We start from the raw sequence: 19,139 nt of genomic DNA on the forward strand, positions 1-19,139 counted from the left end.
AGCTCGTGTCCCTTAATGTGACAAATCTTTTCCCCAATGTGTGCATTGCTCTTCGCATATTCTGTTGCCTACCAGTATCCGTTGCTCAGGCCGAGAGATCATTTAGTGTTTTGAGCCGAATTAAGAATTGTTTAAGATCTACTATGGGTCAACAACGATTATCTGATTTGGGACTGTTAAGCATAGAGTCGAAACTTGCAAAAACTCTTGATTTCGACCACGTGATCCAAAACTTTGCGGATATGAAAGCAAGAAAAGTTATGTTGTAACTAACAGTTCTATTGTAAATAATTAAAAACAAAGTTTAATTGTTAAAACTGTTTTAATTTTCTTCCTTCCTGTGTCAATAGCATGAGTGTTCACTATTACATATCCCAGTTTATGAGTTATCAGATTTTTGGGAATTTTCGTTCAACTGGGTTTGAGGGGGGGCCGGCCGGGTCTCATCCCCGGGGCCCGGCCTAGCTCTGGGCGGCCCGGGAATAGCGTGATCTATCTATCTTATATACGTCTAGGATTAACTTTTGTGACTTAACTATATTAATTTGAATAGTTTACTGAAAATTTTTGAAAGTAACATAAAAGGTGTATTTTACAATTTTATAACAAACTAATGTTACAACATTTAGAATACATTATAATCATAATTTTTGAAGAAAACGCTTTTAAAATACACTGACGCGTTAGATACCTAGATTATTTAAAAGACCCGAAAAAAACTTATTTTCCCTTTCAAAACTTCACTATCATCCCTCGTATTTCGCACCTACCTGTTATGTCACCCTTTCTCAATTATTTGTATAAATAGTAGCTGACGAATCCTCGTAGCACGGCACTGGCGCTAGCGTGAGCAATTCCAGCTGGCAAATCTGTCTACATCAGAGAATCACAACACACAAAAGAACCCCCGGGGCGCTCCTCATCCTCGTTACGATACTTGAAAAAGAGGAACCACAACCCGAGCAGAGCGATCGAGCCGGTGTGTGTGTGGTACCGAGAAAGAACCATCACCATCAGTATTCAGTACCATTCTAACAATGCGGCTGGTTTGTTTGGTTCGCGCCGTAGCGTCGTAGAAAACCCTGAAAAACACAAAAAAAAAATTAACGAAAACCCAATGACCCGCTATCGACGAAATGCATATTTAAATTTATTAATACCCCGTCTGTGATACAGTACTGTTGCTGTTGTGTGATATTTTGTTCAAAAACCTGCTTCGTTACGTGTTGAAAAGTTACTTGAATTTGTTTAAACAAAGTGAAGGTCGTGGTAGAAAGATAAGCGATTCGTCCGACGAGGCGACGTTTGTTTTTCTTTAATAGTGCATATCGAATTGAGTTGAAGTGTTTTTCGACTCCCACAGTGCCAACCCCTACTTGACACTTTCAATAAGGATATAACCACTTGTTGGACCTAACTACCTGCTTGGATTTATAAAGATTCTATAAAATGGTAAGTACATAATCATATTAACAGTTTTTATTGATCGATTTGTTATATAAGTAACAATTTAACATCTCCGCATGGTAATATACTTAATACGGAAACATCTTTTCGTTTTATAGAAAAAAGGGGATGAAACGAATTCTTCTAACCAATGGCGTTTCGTCTGACAATATCTACTGTATTTATTTTTTACTTTAATATTGCTTATTTTTATACGAACTGTTGCAATGAATTAATGATCCAAAGACTTTTTTGCTTACTTCAGACAATAAAATGTGTCAATGAAGTACCTTGGCAGATTTTTGTGACAAACACAAAAAAAAACAAATACAAGTTACAAACTTTGAGACAAAAATCAGTACATTCTCTTTATAAATAGCGGTGGTTGCAAAAATCAACAAATAGAAGACGAAAATATGGCGCTCTATACGAGGCAAAAAGAAAGCTATGTATAATGGAGTAGAAGAAAACAAATATTTATTATTCGCGGCTTTATACAGCATATTCTGTTTGCCAATTACTATATTCTTCTTCTCATATAATGATATATATTATATTATTCAGTCAGGTGTCTTTTTTTCCATTGCCTCTTTTTATTTGTTCGTTCCACTGTAATCCAGGACTTATATCTCGTGATCTCTAAAAAATGGGACAAATGGCACTAAATGATCTTCCAAACATTGCTGAATATACCGTTGAGCGTTCAAGTTGCCCCCTTGAATTGTAACAAGTTCGGTATGAGCCTCTAGGGAAATGCCTGCCACACCATTATACCACCTCCACCAAATTGAACTCTCAGAGTAAAATACCATTGCTGATAACGTTCACCAGCTCTTTTCCATAGCCTAGGCCGCCCATCTGATGAGTATATCTGTTAAGAGCGTAGGCGCAAAATATCGGGGCAATGCTTTTTAAATGCATTCATTTTTTTCGAATCCTAAAAAAACTAATAAGTATTTTTGAAAAATTTAAACGCAGAATGAAAGAATACATTATTACTGAGGGCCGAAATTCCCTGAAAACTTCTATAATGTTTATTTTAAAAAGTTACAGGGGTGAAAAAAAAAGAGAAAATTTAGTGTGATTTTTAATTTCAAATATCTCATTCAAAAAAACTTTTTGTTTATTCTAAGGAACTTTCGGCCCTCGGTAATAACGTAATCTTTCATTCTGCGTTTAAATTTTTCAAAAATATTTGTTAGTTTTTTCAGGATTCGAAAAAAATGATTGCATTTAAAAAGCATTGGCCCGAAATTTTGCGCCTACGCTCTTAAATCTTGATTCATCCATGAAAAGCACAGCACTCCAATCGTCAACGTTGCCTCCGATGATCTGCTGTTAATAGAAGTCCCGTGACAAGTATTCTGAACCTTAGTCCATATTCATTTGAGTGTCTTCGAACGATATAAACGGAAACAGTGTTTCTATGGACATCATTTAATCGTTGAACAAGTATTGATGCTGATAATGTACGTGTTCAATTTTTTCACATGCGAAAAATTATGTAATTTTTTCGCTGTATTACTAGCTACCATTTTACCACAATTTTACAATTATTTCCCGTTCTCCAACCCTTCCTACTCACATTTTAACCCCACTCCATTAGAAATACAGACAGTTGTAAGATAGCAAAGAAAGTCTCACTCTCTTGCCTGTTGTCTCTCGATGATAACGGACATTCTCTCTTCACTACTGACTGTTGCTAGAAACAGTCGTCCTCTCTTTCGTCTGCTGAGTCCTACTAATAGGCAGACGAAGAATCTCTCTATCGCTATCTATCGCTTGGTACAGACTTACCACGCTTTTTCTCCACTCTAATTATCTCTCTCGCTTATAGTTACGCGAAAAATACCGCAAGTACTATTTTAAATCGTGTACAGACGCAAATGTGCTATATCTCGTGTGATCTCAGTGTTAGTACCGCGAAAGACGTGTTCAGAAACCGGTAACCGGACAGTTTCCCCGTATGAAGAACAGCCGCGACTGAAAGCCTCTAAATACCGCGAGTGTGTGTATGTGCAGCAGAAGAATTGGTAAGACTTTGTATAAACATAATTTGCTATAATCTGTATAACCTTTTACCACATATCCTAATTTATTTGAACCAGCCCTATGTAATACAGTCCTCATTTACTGAAATTATATTTATAATTTCACATATGTACACATTGTACAGTACGATCGCGTAACGCTTGTTACCTAAGAAAGCGATCTTCAACTTGACTTGTGGTTTTTCATCTACCTTGACTTGGCCTCCTGGTGTATTGTCCTGTTTCCCGAAATCTTTGCAATCTAAAGAATGCTCCGCCCATCCTGTAAGCAACAGCTTGTGCCCCTTCTTCTGGTGTCATAATTTTTTAATGCAAGTTTTAAACAGGAAACAATACAAAAACCTACAGCCGAATTTATAATCAGGTACAGTACCACGATAAACTTAAATTAATACTAAGCCACTATTTCACATTAATAACAAAACGTATGTGTCAAGGTGTTATTGTTTGCACAAAACATCTAAACAGGTTTAAAAAAGAAACAAACGGTATCGCTAATAAGGCATAAAATACAATTCAAACAAATTAAATAAGTTTTAATTTAAACACCAAGAAAAAAAATTTGAGTGTCCGGTTAATTTTGCACCCTAGTGTATTTGGTCATTTAGTGCCTCCTTTACATTCATGCTCTAATTCTTTCATTCGTTCTCACTTTGTCTATTAGTGTTAATCTGCAGCTTCTTCTCCAAAACGTCATTTCCATTACATTGATTCTGTTTTTCATTCTTTTATTTGTATAAAAAAAATAGTGACACGTTTCTGAGCAATACAAAGAGACGCTTTCCACTATCGCTTAAAGATTTTTCATGTAATTGTGTGTAATTTTTGTGTTATTATTTTTTGTTTATTTTATTTAATAATTATATACACTGCATAATACACTGCAGAAATCAAAGTCAGAATCGAAAAAGCACGTTCTAATTTTATGAAAATGAAAAAGGTCCTACGTGGCAAAGATTTAACATTAGCTCAAAGTACGCCTAACAAAATGTTACGTATACAGTGTACTATACTATGGAGTGGAATCATGGACGTTAAATCTGGACACAATGAGACGACTTAACGCCTTTGAAATGTGGACCTATAGAAGAATTATGAGGGTTTCCTGGGTAGATAGAGTTACGAACAATGAAGTACTGAGAAGAATAGGTAAAGAGAAGGAAGTTGAACTTACAATTAAAGAAAGAAAGCTACAGTATCTCGGACATGTGATGCGGGGCGAGAAGTATGGCATCCTGCCACTCATAATGCAAGGAAAGATAGATGGCAGAAGAAGCATCGGAAGAAGACGAATTTAATGGCTCAAGAACCTGAGAGAATGGTTTGGATGCAGCTTAAAACAACTTTTTAGAGCTACTGCCTCAAAAATTAAAATAGTTTTGATGATTGCCAACCTCCGTAGCGGAGATGGTACCTGAAGAAGAAAATTAATTATATTCGTTTCATCTGTTCCTGTATTTGCCATTAGCTGGGTGTAAAATTCGGTTTTGGGAGAAAAAACTAGAAGGTTGGGAACGTGAATGTCTATCATAAATTCTCTCTTTCTTCTCTCTCTCTCTCTCTCTCTCTCTCTCTCTCTCTCTCTCTCTCTCTCTCTCTCTCTCTCTCTCTCTCTCTCTCTCTTCTTTGTTGTGGCAAATGGTCCCCAACGTTGATCATCTGTTTTGTCGTTTAGATATTCTTTCAGAACGGCCACTTATTCGTCTTTTTACATTTGATTTCGATCTACTTATCCTATTCTGCAAGTGGTACCAAAAAATTTTGTTGTACACTTCTTTTATGCAAATCCTTGTAAATAATCTAAGAATTTACAATAGCGTACATACCTAATCTATAAAAAACTTTTCTCCACCATTTCGCAGATTTTCGGTCCATATCATATGTGCTAAAATTCCTTCGGATGAAACTAAAAATTCCATATCACCCCTTAACATTTGTTATTTTCAAATTTGGCTATGTTTACCCGATTGGCCATATAGGTTCCTAATTCCTAAACATGGAAAATTTAGGGTGTTTAATAGGTGGAACGAAGTGAAAAATCTATTAAAGCATAGACACACATCTGGTGACCGTATGGTGTTGGCTAGAGTTTCAACAACTCGTTCTCCTGGAGTTCCAGTAGTTGGTGTGGATTTCTCGATTAAATATTGAAATCGTATATATATCCTGTGAAAGAATCTCTTCATCTCCTATGAAAGACTTCATAGGAAGATACTGCTTCAGGGCAGATTTTTCTTAGTTTAGTTATTGATTCGTTGATGAACTGATGAGAACTCTCAGTCCTCGCCTTTACAAAAGTTTGTTTCAAACAAGAAAGCACTTCATCGATGTAGTATGTTTTTGATATATTACCATTTCTTTCAGGATTGTTATAGTAGGACTTAGATAGCAGGAATAAACAGCGATCTCTTCAAATAGGTTTTTTTATGAGGGAATTCGAAAGTGATTCGTTTTTGACCAGTATTTAGTGTGAGATAGATACTCTATAGGTACTTTATTGTAACACATAACCATAGTACAACCAATCACTGTCATCATTTCGTACATATCTTTTTTTCGTGTTTAGTTTTATATTTCTTTTTTTTGTAAGTGCTGCTATTCTTTGGTTTTTATAGGAAGCAATATGCGTAAATAAACTACTGGGAAATAATTTTAGAAAAATATCAACAGGAGAACCTTTATCAATATTTAATATTGTTATCCCATTTCTTTGGGTAGGAAGTTTGTATTTGGTATATTCCATTATGCAGTCAATTCATTCCTTTCAGACTGATCTTCAGATATTTCCGCGTTATCAGAACTTTCTTTGTCGGAAGCAGTGATGTTTACATTCACACGGTCAGGAGTATTCTGAGGTACTTCATCAGATTCTGAGGCAGAATCGTCACCTCACCGGTAATGAGTAAGGAATGTCTAAAAATAAGGATTCGTTCAAATAATTTGCGCTTTGGGAACAAACATATGCCAGCAGATTTTTTGAAATCGGCTGGGACCTATATGACCCCACAGTAATGAAAGTGTTAAAGATGAAACTGTTGCTAAAAATCCTTTGTAATCATTTTTATTTAAGAATCTATTCAGTACCCATCCTTCTTCACGAAATGATTCGCCTGCTTCTTTTAAATTGGAAAATAAAGTGTTTATCCGAAAATACCGTGGTTTATTGCAATTTTTTGTTGTGTTCAATTTCTTTAACCCTAGAGTCACTTAAATGTGCTTTAAATATTTGTTTATATGCACGAATTGTATTTTCGGGCTTGCTCTGTCCTGGAAGGTACATTTTACCCCATAATAATGCGTTGCATTCTTATCAGTTTTCTATACCAGTTCTTTGTTATTTTATTTATTAATGGTATCTGATTGGTCATTCCCCTAATTAAGTAAGTATCCCATTTCTTGTTTTATCCCATTTTTTTTTTCAATTATCCTTTGCAGATGCTTCATGTTACCATTAAGTTTAATTTTTGAAGTGTCTAATGATCAAAACAAATATAGATGGTTGCAATTCGATTTAATTCGAGTGTCTCACCATGCTTCTACACGTGTTTCAACTTTTAAGTTTCATCAGGGAAGATTTGTGAGAGAACTAAATTGAACAATGACATTGGAGAGTGTCTAATGATTACTCATCCCTACTCATTCATCTTCCTCTTCATTCTATATTAACATTAGAACATTAAGATTAGCAAAACCGACGATATTTATTTTATAATCTTTTTGCTCACCCATCCCATTGAAAAACCGCCTGCGCCGCTTATGGCGAACTTCTGTCAAATGTGCTTCGACTCTATTTACAGTAATGCTAATGCTCCTATCAATCCATCACGGCTTTTTGTGTACGTATATTTTTAAACTTAATTTCAATGTAATTAACATTTTACATGGACTTTCCAACAGCACACCAAACATCTGGTCCTTGTTTGTGTGATCTCATTCTTATATGCACCTACATGTACGTCTCGGAATGGTAAAGGATGAATAAGATCGCAGATTTATGGGTTATTAAAAAAATATGGCTAAAACTAATATATGTAAAGGAAATGTACAAGGTTTTTAATATGTATTATAATGAATTGCGGAAAATTACGTAGACTAGAAGTAGGTAACTACTATAAATAGTTTTTTATTCAGTGCAAAGAAACACAGCGTAAGCGGGAAGAAAAGAAATATCTTTTATTTTGGCTTCAATACCAATCCAAATATTTATGTTTCGTTATGACAGTTGCACATTTAGTATTTTTGTCCTTTCTATAGATCGTTGTGGTTGTCAATATATTGAAGACTTATCAATGTCTATATAATTTATTTCTATTTCCCAGAGGTCTACATACATGCTTTTACAAATAATGGTTATGTCCCATATAACATGACAGATAGACGACTTGGAATATATTTTATATTGATATCGACAGCCTTCATGGAACCTTAATATAAAAGGGTTACCGACCCACTAGTTACCACTATGTTACACCTATTCTTCTTCTTCAATATTAGCCTTCTAAATTGTTTAAATTATCGCACCATCTTTTTTTTGGTCTACCAATACTTCTTCGTCCATTTGGTGACTTATCTCGTGCTATTCGTACTATCCTATCCTTTGCCATTCTACTAATGTGTTGGTTCCACTCCTGTTTCCGTTTTATCACCAATCCATTTATGTCTTCTGTGTTACATGCTCTTCTTATGTTTTTGGTTCTCTCACTATCCAAGAGACTTTTCCCTGATATTAGTCGAAGTATTTTTATCTCTGTTGTTTCTTGTAGTCTCGTTTTAGATATATCAAGTCTTGTCTCCGCCGTTTATATTAATATAGGTCTAATTGCTGCTTTATAGATTCTTGTTTTTGTGTCTTGTCTTAGGTGTTTGTTGTTCCAGATTGTGTCGTTAAGAGATCCCGCCGCTTTACTTGCTTTTAGGCTTTGTTGTCGTACTTCTGCAACATCTCCGTAACTAGTTATATCTATTCCCAGATATCTAAACCTTGCTTCCTGCTTTATTATTTTCCCATCAATTTTGATTTTACATAGTAGTGGGTATTTACATTTGGTTTTTTCTGCTGATAGTATCATATTGTATTTCTTGGCTGGTGTAGGTATTAAAGATGTGTGTTAATCTTGGATCTTGTCTTCTGTCTCGGGGATTAATGCGGCGTCGTCTGCATAACGTAATATTTGGATTTCTTTATTCCCCATTCTGTAACCATGACCTTTACGTACTGCTTGTATTATTTCGTCCATTATTATATTAAAGAGAAGTGGGCTTAACGAGTAACCCTGTCTGACTCCGCTTTGTACTGGTATCCACTGTGTTAGTTTTCCATTTATCTTTGCCTTTATTCGAATATGGAAGTAGATGTTTTCGATGGTTTGTATAATATTGATTGGTATGTTTCTTTTATACAGTAGGTGTAAGACGTTTTCGACTTGGATGCGATCGAAAGTCTTTATCAGGTCTATAAAACATAGATATGCTGGTTTATTGTACTCGATGGCATTTTCTGTGATTTTTCTTAGTACAAATACGGCGTCTACGCAGGATCTTCCGGATCTGAATCCTTGTTCTTCATCTGATCAAGTTGTTAGTTTATTGATTTTGTTGGTTAGGACTTTTGTGGTAAGCTTAAGTGCGGTGTTCAGTAGATTTATACCCTTCTTACCTTTCTTAAACATTGGTATCATTATACTGGTCTGGTATTTTGCAGTGCAATATTAGTTTTTGTATAAGTTTTGTCCTCTCTAGGGTTATACTCTAGGGTATTTCATTGTGCTCCTCAAAAATAGCTTGAAGAGGTTTGTGATCTGAATATAGAACAAACTTGATTCCCATCAAATGTTAATAAAACTTTTTGATCCCCCAAAATATTACAAGAGCTTCTTTGTGAATAACTGAATAATTAGATTCTGTTTTACTTAATAACCTTGAAGTGAAACTAATGGGTTTCTCTGATCCATCATCATCATCATCATCAGTCTCTGGCAACTCTTCTTCATGCTCTAATTCCGATAGACTTCAAATCATTTTCTAGGTTGTCTTGGTACCTAAGTCTCGGTCTTCCTCTTCTTCGTTGTCCGATCGGCCCTCTTCGGTTAAAAACTTTTCTGACTATGGCATCTTGCTCTCGTCTGATTACATGACCTATCCATCTGAGGCGTGCTACCTTAATGAATTTTACAACGTCAGGTTCTCCAAATCTTCTATACAACTCAAAATTGTAACACCTGCGCCACAAACCTTGTTCTTTTATGCCTCCATATATTCGTCTTAGTATTTTTCGCTCAAAACGTTTGAGCAATTCTTGGTCATTCTGTGTTAGTGTCCAAGTTTCTAAACCATATGTTAGCACTGGTCTTATTAGTGTTTTCTATACAGTCAGTTTAATTTTTCTAGGCATTTTTGAGGCCATCTGTCTTCTTAAGCCATAGTAACACTTATTGGCGAGCACTATTCTTCTTTTTATTTCTTCACTGACGTTGTTATCTTTGGTTAGCAGCGACCCTAAGTATATGAAGGTGTGAACACCTTCCAGTTCTAGGTCATCAATTATTATTCGTGTAGGTGTCGGGTTGCTTGACCTAGTGCAACACATATATTTGGCCTTTTGAACATTTATATTTAGTCCCATTCTGTGTGCAGATGCTCTTAACGACCGAAATGCTTCAGTCAGAGATTCTGTGGACCTACCTATGATGACTATGTCATCTGCGTATCCGACAATTTGTACTGATTTGTTAAAGATAGTACCATTCGTAGTAATCTGCGACTCTCGAATTATTTTTTCTAATGCCAGGTTAAATAAGAGACACGATAGTCCATCACCCTGTCTTAGTCCATTTTTGCAATGGAAGGGTCTTGAGAGATCGTTTTGGATTTTTACCATGCTCTCTGCACCTGTGAGTGTAAGTTCAGTTAACCGGACAAGATCAAATGGAATGCGAAATTCTACCATAGCAAGTAGAAGTTTATTTCTATTAACGGAGTAGTATGCGGCTTTGAAGTCAACAAATATGTGGTGGGTGTCGACGCCGAACTCTAGGGTTTTTTCAAGGATCTGCCTCACTGTAAATATCTGGTCCGTTGTTGATTTATTAGGACGGAAACCGCACTGATATTCTCCCACTATTTGTTCGGCGTAGGGGAGGAGTCTTTTGTACAATACGTTGGACAACACTTTATATGCCATATTGAGTAGAGTGATGCCTCTATAATTATCACACACCATCATGTCTCCCTTTTTGTGTATAGGACACAGTACACCTAACTTACAGTCTGTGGGTGTTTCTTTCTGTTGCCAGATTGCAGTTATCAGTTTATGCATGTGTTTCATGAGGGGGTCGCCGCCATTTTTGAAAAGTTCGGCAGGGACATTATCCGAACCGGGAGCTTTATTATTTTTCAGTGTTGCGATGGCTTCTCTAATTTCTTCTTCGGTGGGGGGTGGTTGCAGATCATCTTCATTCATTTGAAACATGGGATCCTCAATCTCGCCATCTTCGTGGTTGCCGCTAAGCAGTTCTTCAAAATGGTCCGCCCATCTGTTTAGTATCTGTTCTTTGTTACTAATTATAGAACCGTCCCTATCTTTACAGGCTATTATTCTGGGTTTGAATCCTTTTCTGAAGCTGTTTATCTGTTGGTAGAATTTTCGTGAGTCTTTTCCATTATGGTGGTTAACAATTTCGTTTAGAGCGTGTTCGTATTGTTCTTTCTTTTTTCTCCTAAACATTCTCTTTTCTTCTCTTCTAAGATTTTCATAATCTTCCAGATCCATCAGGGTAAATATTAAAAGCACTCATCCTAGTCCCTTATTTGAACTGTCTTAACTGTCGGACTTAACAATATTAACAATGTAGGGAGGAACAGAGCATAATATTTAATCATCCCCACGAAAGCCTTAACTTCTGTTACACTGGTAGGACGAGGGACCTCTATTATGACTTAAACCTTTTCTGGATCTGTACGAAGATCATTTTTATTAATAAAATATCCTAAATATCTAATTTTAGGCTCAAAAACCTATAATTTACTGTAAGTTAAGTCTAAAGCCAGTCTTATAGAGCCTACTAAATACATCCTCCAAATTTTTAGGTGTTCTTCCCTATCCTTTCTTGTGACTACAATGTTATCCATAAAATGAATAGTTCCACTGGTTCCCTGTAATACTTTTTCTATAGTTTTTTGAAAAATGCACATGCTGGTTTAGTGCCATAGGAGAGTCTATGAAGTTGATAAATCCCTATGAGTAGTTATAGATAACAATAATTTTTTTTAGCACTCACTTCTAATTGGTTCTATGTATTTTTCAAAACTAGTTTTGTGAAAAACTCCACTTGGAGAGCCACAAAAAGTGCTTCAATTGTAGTATCTAACTATTCAGTATAAGTGTAGTATCTATTCATTTACTAGAGGATCCTCTAAGAATATAAATGATATGTGGAAATATACCGGGAAGAACATAACTTGCACTTGAAAGAAAAATTGTTACCTTGTCTATTGCTTGGTTCATAGAATATTATAAAATCTTCAATCAAGTATACGAATGGAAGGAGTGGAAACAATTGAGATCAAAATATCAAAGGGGGTTTAGACAAGGATAAGCATTGTCCCCACTATGTTTAATGGAAACTCCAAAAACATATTTAAAGAAGGGGTTCATTAAATATGTTGGCAATTACAGAAGATGAAAAAGAAATCGTCCGAATTTATGGCAAATTTCAAAAACATCAATTGCCGCAGTAAGCAATCATTGTTTAAAACAATAAGTGCTAATGAAACTTGAGTTTTGAGAAAGGCAGATGTAGACCGATGGAAAAGACAAATGTTGAGGTTATCCTATGGCGGAAAAAGGTCGCTGAAAAAAACAGAAGGAGGAAATCACACAAAAACCTTAACTTTCATAAATAAATAAATAAAAACCTACATAAAAAGATTTGTAAAATGATCCCACTGAGAAAGAAGATGTTATTTTATGTATTTGAAAATTGTCATCATTTAATTTTATCTGTAAGCTTTTAATGCGTATTAAGCGGTAGAAGTTTCAAATACGGCACTAATTTAGAATTAAATAAAACAATTTATAATCCCATGAAATAAAATTCTCACCTGTTTCATCTGTTGAAATCAAGTCGGCCTATTGAATATAATTTGACACTTATCTTATATTAATGTTAATGCACCAGTAAGTAGTTTGTTAGTGGCCTTGGCCTATTGCATAACAACTGAAGAGAGCTCCGAGAGTACTGGTTCTTTTAAATGATTTTTCTTTCATAACATAGCAAAATGTGTTGATATTTTAAATAAAAATTTGATTTTTTCTATTTCCGCTTTACATTCATATTTTGAATTTGATAACATACGTCAAAGCATTGGTTTAATCTACAGAATCATTAAAACTTTTACCTGGATTTTTGTTTGACAACGATATGTTACAATTCAGTATGAGCGTTTTTTATCAATTTAAAGATAACACACTTCTTGTTTTTGGTCATTTAGATGGTGTCTGTGCAGTCTCATGCTTAGTAATTCTTCAGCTGCTTCTTTCATGATGTTTCTGCATCCTCCCCACTCTTCAAAAGCAGACTGGGCAACTTTTACTGAGAGATTAGACAAATGTTTGGGATGGATAACCCCAACACGTGAAAACTACATGAGATTTGTTGGCGCGGTTATCTCTACAGCGAAGAAAACTATACCCAGGGGATATCGTAAAGAGTATGTCCCAGGATGGGATGAAAAATGTGAGAAATTATATCAAGAATACAACGAAAGCCAAGACCGAGAAATTGCGGACGAACTACTGCACAGTTTGGATGCAGCCAGACGACAAAAATGGATGGAAACTGTGGAAAAACTAGACTTTAGTAGATCCAGCAGAAAAGCATGGTCCTTACTTAGAAAACTTGGTAGTAGCAGACACACAACTAGAGATAAAGTACCAATAGTTCCCAACAGAGTGGCCTCCCACATTGTAGCTACCTCAAGAGCACCTAGAGATCGTGACCACACCACCAAAGTAAAGCAAGAACTAAAAATACTGAAGTCTGAATGCCCGCTTACATCTCAATACTCTGAAGCGTTTACTCTAGAAGAAATTAACTCAGCAATATCAGAAGTTAAGTCTGGAAAGGCACCCGGCTTCGATCAAATTCATCCAGAATTTTTACTCTGTGGCAAATATGCTAGGAAATGGCTGGTTGATTTCTATACAGATATGATAAAATCAGGGGAAATCCCCCATTCACTAAAAAGGGCCTCCATTATAGCCATATTAAAACCGGGAAAGGCAAATGATCAGCCTCAAAACTACCGAGCGATTGCACTGCTGAGCTGTGTCTATAAACTGTTGGAACGATTAATCTACAACAGAATTAGTAAAAACATATTTGAATTGATACCTATTGAGCAAGCAGGGTTCAGACCTAACCGCAGCTGCACAGATCAGATCCTATCCCTAACAACACATATTGAAGCAGGTTTTCAAAGAAAGCAAAAAACATCCGTTGCTTTCATTGACCTATCAGCTGCATACGATACCGTCTGGAGACAAGGACTAATCTGCAAACTAATCCGTGCCATCCCCTGTCAAAAGATAACTAGACTCATTGATAGCATGCTCACCGACAGACCTTTCCAAGTCAGAATGGGCAACTCTAAAAGTGTCCAAATGAAGCTCAGCAATGGACTGCCACAGGGATCTGTTTTGGCACCCTTACTGTTTAATTTATACATCGTGGACCTACCTAGGACAAATTCGCAGAAATTTGGCTACGCTGACGACTGGGCCATTGCAGCAAGACATAATAACATGGCAGTTACAGAAACAATACTAACGGATGACCTTGCCATTATGAGAGAATACTTTCGCAAATGGAGGCTACGGCCTAATGCGACGAAAACCGAAGTGTGTTGTTTCCATCTAAATAATGCCCAAGCCAATAAAAAACTGTCCGTTCACTTTGAAGACAGACTACTAACTCATAACTCAACACCAAAATATCTTGGAGTGACTCTTGACAGAACTTTAAGTTTTAAAGAACACCTACAAAGAACGGCAGCAAAACTGAAAACGCGAAATAATATAATCCAAAAGCTATGTGGTACCACATGGGGGTCCTCAGCCTCCGTACTCAGATCATCTGCTATCGGACTTGTATACTCGACAGCTGAATATGCTTCCCCAGTATGGCTCAATAGCAAACACACAAAGATTATTGACACCCAATTAAACCAGATAATGCGAATGATTTCAGGTACAATTAGACCAACACCCAACTATTGGCTTCCCATCCTGAGTCACATTCCACCGCCGAAACTACGAAGAAGTCACTCCCTTCTCAGAGAATATCGAAAAATCCAGTCTAACCATCAACTACCCATCCACCATGATAAGCTTGATCTCGAAATGATCATGTTAAGGGCCACCTCCTTACATCACGAACATTTCGACCTCACCAACGCTTGGAGAAGACAATGGGAGCGCGACTCACCACAGGAAGCACAGCAAATGGCCTGTATCGATCAGAAACCGCCAGGCTTTGAACTGACCCGGAGTACATGGACAACGCTAAACAGAATAAGAACAAGAAGCGGTAGATGTGCTGACAGCTTACATAAATGGGGAAAAGCCCTTACTCTTATAAACTAGATCTAATGTAGTATTTTTATTATTATAAGCAGAAATACAATATTTTATTGTTACAATATAAAGTCGCCAGCAAGGAAACAAATTTTCTTCAGCGACACATATGATCGAATTCAAAATTTCAAAGAATGCATGATAGACACGTGATTTCGACTACTTTTGACCACTTACGACACGTGATTTGTGATTTATAATTTCAGTTAATATTTGCCAGACTATATAAAATTCTATTGCACAATGTTACACTCGAAAATGTTTTCTTTTATATTCTATTTAATTAAAAAATAATTTCTTTCTATATTCTATTTAATTTTAATGTATACTTCATTCGCAATTATAAGAACTGACTTATGCAGAATTTAAAAGTATCCCGCTGATAAAGTCGAAGCCATAAAGGGATTTGCCTCTTCAGGTAAATAGTAAAAAGGGCCGGCTTAACGAATTTTATATTTTATTTGTCAGTTACATTACATATTTAATTTAAATTAGATATTTTAGATAATTAAGGGAAAAATACACAAACTGATGGAGTATTAGAATTAATTAATTATTATATTTTCTGTCTCGATTCTTTATTAAATATATCCAAATTTTGAAAGTCATAAACAATTTTTGTTTTGTTAAAAAAATTGCAAGTGAAATAATAAAATGGTGAAGTGAAAATTAAAATGAATTAATGTAGATATATACATATAGCTAAATATGATTATATTTTATACTCCATGTAAGGAAAGAAGTGTTTTAATTGTTAGTAAGGTATAAAGTATGTCTGAAAAAGTTGGCAACAAATGGGAAATTTCTTTATTATTAATTTCATGAAAAAAAACTATTCTTCATAAACATTTCTGCATTTCATAGAAATCAATAATCAATAATCAACTTTATAAAAGTTTAAGTGGTATACACCGAAAATCAAAAATATTGATTTATGCTTAAAAGTGAAGTGCTTTTAAATTTAGGTGCAGCATAAAATGTTATTTTAATTTGGTTGTAGGATTTAAAAATTATTTTTAAATTTAGATTCATGGCCTTTTAATGATGTATCAGTAGGTGCATTAATTTTTAATTTTATTTCTAATTTACCTTATTCAATATACAAAATCAACAAATGTAAAAGTATTTTTTTATTTACTTTTTACTTTAAATGCATTATTTAATTATTAGAAGGCCATGAATCTAAACTTGGACATAATTTTTAATAGCTACAAACATTTTAAAATTACATTTTCTTGCATATCTAAATTTAAAATCACTTTCCTCTTCAGTATTAATTAATAATTTTGATTTTTCCTATCTACCACTTAATATTTTATAAGATTATCTGTTAATGATTTCTATGTGATGCATAACCTTTAATGAAGAATAATTTTTTTTCGTAAAATTATTAATAAAGAATATTTCGCATTTTTTGCCAACTTTTTCAGACATGAAACGGAACACTTAAACATAACAAGTCAACATGAATAAATATGAACCTTTTAAAACGAGTAAATCGGTACTCACCGAAGGGACCTCAGACGTTCAGATACAATTAGCGTCTCTTTGTAAAGACAATGAAGTCGACTTTACTAAAGTAACAAGACATTTACTTAACACAGACACTACACAGTACTCCCCTGAGTTAGTGATAAGTTATAGTCTAAAAACATCATTATGAAATTGACTGGCCAGTGTGAAAACTAGTGCCAATAAAACACAAAACACACACAAAACATTTTCTTCGTTGAGACTTAAAATAATGATTAATAACAATAATTATGGGAAATTTGTATGTTTATAAAAAGAGTTTTTTGACATTATGCTTGAATGATAATATTTGATCTGATTATATACACCTATATACAGTCGTGCTATGCTTGGCTATTATGCCGGTCCTGGCAGTTTTGGTAGCTGTGATAATTATACAACAATAGAGTATTTACAAGGGATTATTCAGTTTTACAGCTGTTATTAAAATAACTTTTATAACGAGACACTAAATTTCTGGATACAGTATACAATTAGATTTTCTTTTCATCGAGAACCATTCCATAAAAGTCCGATTTTATTCCGTAAAATCCTTTTTGCACACAATCACACAATTTCTCGTTCTTTACACTTCGATGAAGACTTTTTGATAGCTTGACCTCTAACCTTGGTAAAAGTCAACTTTCATATTGTTATTTTCAGCCTAACAAAAAGGTATTCCTTGTATATTATCCTTTTTTATAGCGTACAGTAATGCCTTTAGGTTTGTACGGTATTGAATAGTTCATTTCCTGCTTGATTCGACTGAAATTCGTATATCATAGGCGTACCAATAACAGAATACAGGGAATTACGAGAATTACAAGGTGACAAAAAAGTAGGAAACGGTTAAAAAAATATATTTCGAATCTGCAAGCAGCATTGTTTCTAGTTTCTAAAGGGTGTTTTTTTAGAGGTAGAGAACTGTTAGTTGGTAGGTAACACTTTTTAAACTGTCGGCAATTTTGATAGCTCTTAAGTGATTTATGTTAAGTTTGGTTTGGTATTTTAGTTTTGCGCCTGAACAACGCTTCCAAATTGTACAAATTTATTTTGAAAATTGTAGTTCTGTTCGAAATATGTATCGCGCACTACGTCCATTTTACGCTCAACATAATAGTCCATCAAAGCAAGTTATTCGATTAACCATGGAACGCTTTTGCGCCACGTTTACTGTAAATGATAATATGCATCCACAGACACGTCGTACAGTGCATATAGAAGAAGTTGTTGCTGCTGTAGAGCGTAGCATACAGGAATACCCGAATCAGTCTATCTGCCATCGTGCACAGGGGTTGGCGACTTTATAGAAGTTGTTGCGGAAAGATCTTGCTTTGCCTGCTTACAAAATCCAACTCATGCAAGAATTGAAGGTTCATCATCACCTAGTAAGGCGTAGATTCGGTGAGTGTGAGAATTCTTTTTCATTCCTTAATTGAACAACCATGATGTGAAGGAGCTGTCGTTTCAATAATACGGCGGAACATGTCACACAGCTCGTGCCACAATTGATTTATTGAAGGAAACGTTTGATAACCGCATAGTTTCACGTTTTGGACCGTGAATTGGCCTCCAATTATTGCATATACGGCGACAAATATTGGAAAAAGTGATCGACAATTGGACCATTTCAAAGTTCTATAGGTACCTCTCAAAAAACACCCTTTACTATCATTAATTGCTGATGGTTTTTTAATCAAGTTAGTTTCTATACTACGTTTGAAAATTATTAGTAGCAAATATGACACTTGCTGCCTGTTCCATATTCGATCTTTGCTTCATCGTTTCAAGCGTGATGTCCTCCAACCAATTGCATGAACCTCATTTTGTGTACTGCTTCAATAACCATTCTTCTTTGGCTTGTCTTATTCTATTCCGAATATTTTTTTTGTAAAATACGATATTTATTTTGATCATTATTCACAAAAATTCTTCCACTTTCCATTAGGTCAAGAATTTTATCTGTCATACATGGTTTAGTTTTCAATTTATTGTGTGATCCTATTTTTATTTATTTGTAACATTATTAAGATCTGTTTTTATGGCGGTTTCACTTGCTCTCTTCACTTAAAGTATCAACCACACTGTCTTCTTCTTGTTTAAGTTCCAACTTCTATCGAAGGTTGGAAATCATCATGGCTATGCGGACTCTGTTGACTGTGGCTCTAAAAAGTTCTGCACTACTGCATTCAAACAATTCCCTTAAGTTCTTAAGCCAGGATATTCTTCGTCTTCCCACATTTCTCTTTCCTTGGATTTTGCCTTGCATAAGTTGTAATAATGCATATTTTTGCCCTCTCATCACATGTCCTAAGTACTCAAGTTTTCATCTTTTGATTGTTAATATTATTTCCGCCTCATTTCCTATCCTTCTAGTTACTTCCACGTTTGACATTCTTTGAATCCATGATATTCACAGGATTCTTCTGTAACACCAAAATTCAAAGGCGGCCAACTTATTCAGATTGACTTGTTTTTGTGTTCACGCTTCCAAGCCA

At 35.1% G+C, this 19,139-nt stretch overlaps 1 protein-coding gene across 1 annotated transcript in view; it reads left to right on the plus strand.

The window, feature by feature from the left end:
- Window positions 1-779: 779 nt before the first annotated feature.
- The window catches only part of LOC140442985 (uncharacterized), a 104,796-nt gene continuing 86,436 nt past the window's right edge, over window positions 780-19,139 (plus strand). The window contains exon 1 of the mRNA XM_072533971.1: window positions 780-1,452. The gene's annotated coding sequence lies outside the window, so the exon portion shown is untranslated. The remainder of the gene's footprint in view (window positions 1,453-19,139) is intronic.

The sequence above is a fragment of the Diabrotica undecimpunctata genome, chromosome 6 (genome assembly GCF_040954645.1).
Source record: "Diabrotica undecimpunctata isolate CICGRU chromosome 6, icDiaUnde3, whole genome shotgun sequence".
In the NCBI taxonomy this organism is placed as follows: Eukaryota; Metazoa; Arthropoda; class Insecta; order Coleoptera; family Chrysomelidae; genus Diabrotica; species Diabrotica undecimpunctata.